The sequence below is a fragment of the Olea europaea genome, unplaced genomic scaffold (genome assembly GCF_002742605.1).
Source record: "Olea europaea var. sylvestris unplaced genomic scaffold, O_europaea_v1 scaffold849, whole genome shotgun sequence".
Taxonomy (NCBI): domain Eukaryota; kingdom Viridiplantae; phylum Streptophyta; class Magnoliopsida; order Lamiales; family Oleaceae; genus Olea; species Olea europaea.
The window spans coordinates 188,842-192,343 of record NW_019266937.1 but is presented as its reverse complement, the minus strand read 5'-3'; the positions used below and the strand labels follow the sequence as shown (position 1 = coordinate 192,343).

The window sequence follows — 3,502 nt, the reverse complement described above, 5'->3', positions numbered from 1 at the left end:
GATTTCAGAGGAGCGACGATCTTTCATTACAATCTTGTGAGGATATTCCCTCCCACTGATGGATAAATATTCTTCATGATACTTACATCACGTCCATATATATAGGCCACAGAGGATGATGATATCCAGGCAAAAAGAGCCACACATTGTTGAAAAAAGTGATAACTGAATCAAATGCCAAATGTCAATTGCAAGTGAAACAAATTATGCATAAAATCTAGAAAGGTGAAAAATGTAGTTTAGGAGTTAAAAGAACTTACAGTCAAACTAAAACCCTCCGAGGGACTCTCATACCAAGAATCCTCAAAGTCAAACAGATCATGATTTGGTAAAACCAGGTTTTGAAGGCCACTTTAAAACAGATGGGTCAGTATCCATAACATCACCATTTTGTTGAGGTTCAGCTTCATCCAGTTCATGAGGTGGCGGTAATATAATAACTCCCGCTTCAGAAATTAGATCGCAAATGCAATGAGAAATTGATAACCATAATGGACAAGAATCTCGAGTAAAATAGGCACCTTTAAACAAAGATATATTGTATATTAAAGAAAATAACATTTTGCACCTGCATCAGATACATCAAACTTTCCAGATGCAACAGCTTCTGCTGCTTGGCTTGGAGCACTTGCACAGGCTTTTGCTGATGAAAATCTATACGACTCTTCACCCACTTCCACGTCTCTGGAGTTTGATTCCACAACTTCTTTCTTATCATCTAATTCTCTGAATTCACAAAGGTTTTACCCCTCGCTGGGAGCATTCTCATCAGCCCAAGTAGCAGAGCGGATTGCTTTTTTCTCATCTGAAGTTTTTAAATAAGATTTGAGCTTAGTGGAAGTAGCTGTAGATAACTTCCCATGGTTGTAGTCTGTTTCTTCCTTCATCGCCTTTCTGCTATGATCATTTTGCCTATTTCCAGGGGACACTTCTAGCACATTAAGCTTGTCATCCCCAGACTTGTTTTTATCAGATTTATACAATTTTGCTTCTAGTATGCTTCCCACTGTAGCAGCTGGGTTTTGCACAGTGCTTTCCTCATCCCTTGCATCTTCACGACTCACTTTTCCTTTTGGATCTTCACCTTTGATATGGGGGACAATTTTTCTTGGACCCGGTAGTTTTGAAATGCTGTACTCATCTTGTGTAATTTTACTACTTGAGAAGTTCATATCATTGAATATGATGTCTAATTCATTTGCTTCTTCGCGCTTGGGTTCAGATTCTGCAACATGCATACACTGATTACATGAATCAACAGCCAGGATTTGATGAACTAGGAAAACTGAATCATGTGTTACAACGACGACAAAATTGGCTACTTAAAAACTAACATGAACACTGGTAAATCAGTAATCTAAATCTGCCAAGTTGCTCTAGTCCAGTACCTTTCTAGGATTCTTCACTTGTCGGGGTCTCAAATCGCGATCTCTCTGTGGGACATAGCCTTCAATAGCATTTGAGGGACCAAATCCATTCATCTACGGAAACTTCCCAGCTTTCGTATTGGTTTTTTCCTGAATCTTCAACTTGGACAATCCTAAACCTCCATTCTTTCCCATGTTCACTTTAGAGTTCAAACTCAACCCTTCAAACATATTCAGAACCTCATTATGTTTTTCTGGGTTCAGAGTTGAGGATCTCTCTTCTTGCAAACTCCCAGCAAATGCCAGACTATTTATCAAACAGCTAGAAGAACAATACATGTACGTTTCATGAAGGTCATATACTTTAAGCTCCTTAAGTGATATTCGGTAATGCCCCTTCCGAGGCCGCTCAAAAGGGAGAGAATTTTTGCAGAGTGGGTGACCACGCGTGTTAGCTATTGTGCGCTCTGTCACCACATCTTGGTAGTCACTCTGAGACATCAATGACCCAGCAGCAACTAGTTGGTTCTCATCTTTGATGCCTTAAAGAAGAGAGTTGCAGCTTGTGAACTGCATCCTTTACAGTCAATACTTCATCCATTGTCATCTGCAGCAAAAATAGGTATTCTGAACCAATCATGAAAATAATCCGAACTCCTAAATTTGAATAGCAACGAGCATTGAAAGACTTTTCAATGATGCTCAATCTACAATTGGGATAAACAAACAATGATCGTGAACTCTCTCCATCTCTCGCCTTATCAATTGCAAATATATTTTCAAAACTGAAAAACATTTCTTTTCATTAAATTACTTCCCCCATTAATCCTAACAATACTCTAAAACCTATGATACACGGACACGTGTGACCAACACGATATGTGTCGGATATGTCGACACTTGATTTTTCAAAAAAATATTGACACGGCAGGTTGATTGGGTCATTTAAAAATTTTCATTTATATAGTATAAATTCAGTTTTACGCTTGTTATACATTTTTCTTATTGAAATCTTTTAAATATGAGCACCTATTGTTATTTGCTAAAAATTTTAAGCTAAAAATGTATATTTTTAGTAAAAAAAAGAAAAATGATTATGGTAGAGTATCTGAAGAGCGTCGACACGCTACTTAGTTGAAGTGTTTGTGCTAGAGAATCTAAAACCTTCACAAACCTTTTAAGAATATTTAGGTGCTGCTAGAATTAAAACATGCATTGATAAGGATTAACTCCTTGAGATGGTAAACTTAAAAATTCATACCAAGAATAGTCACGAGGCTATTTACAATCATAATCCTCAATTGGACATCTAAGCCACCTGGAACACATGCAGAAAATTCACCCACTAAAGTATGTTTCCCTTTCCAGCAATCAGGAAGGGAATATACCCTAAACACCAACTGATCCTACCACAAGAAAATAGAAAATATTTGATCGACGGTGGACAATAAAATTGAAAAATAAAACGAAAAACATCATCGGGTGCTTAAGCCCCCATCCCAAAATTGTTGAACCGGTGTTACTTTATAAAATTACGCAGAAACACAGAGAATCACTTGCCTTCGATTTTTGATAGTTTAATTTCATAGTGAAGCGAGAAGTGAAAGGGAGGTAAATCCTGTAGCAAGAGAATAATCTTACCCGCGAAGAACGGAAGAATGGGAGCTGGAAATATGGTTGGGTTTGTCGGGACCCGATGTGGCGGTTGTGAATGGAGACAGTGATTGTCCGATGGATACTGCCAGCGTATGGTTGTGGTGGTGGTACTTTGGCCTCCGATATATATACACACTACTGATTTCAGGGGACTATTGTTCAAAATGGATTTAAGCCAGTTCCACAAAACAACTCAACTACGTTCGAGCACCTCTCCAACGTAAAATTTGATATTTTCAAAATTATTTCACCTCCCGTTAATTCTAAATCTAAATTTTACTCCAATAAAGAGATCTATATCCACTTTTTATATTTTCTATTGAAAAATGCAATATACATCTTTTTTACAGCTCTCCATTCCATCGGAGATGTTTTTACGAAAGATAAATTGACCGTCAGAGATTTATGACACAACCATATAGCTTAATTGCAACTTTCTGTGAAATCCTAGTCAAAACAAGACATCAACAACCCAAAAA

At 37.5% G+C, this 3,502-nt stretch overlaps 1 long non-coding RNA gene across 1 annotated transcript; it reads right to left on the bottom strand.

Annotated features, from left to right (window-relative positions):
* Window positions 1–13: 13 nt before the first annotated feature.
* On the bottom strand, window positions 14–1,828 carry LOC111391862. Its single transcript, XR_002702180.1, has 4 exons — window positions 1,389–1,828; window positions 569–1,225; window positions 261–446; window positions 14–165 (listed from the first exon to the last, which is right to left on the bottom strand). It is a non-coding gene; the product is annotated as an uncharacterized LOC111391862 (long non-coding RNA).
* Between the last annotated feature and the right edge of the window lie 1,674 nt (window positions 1,829–3,502).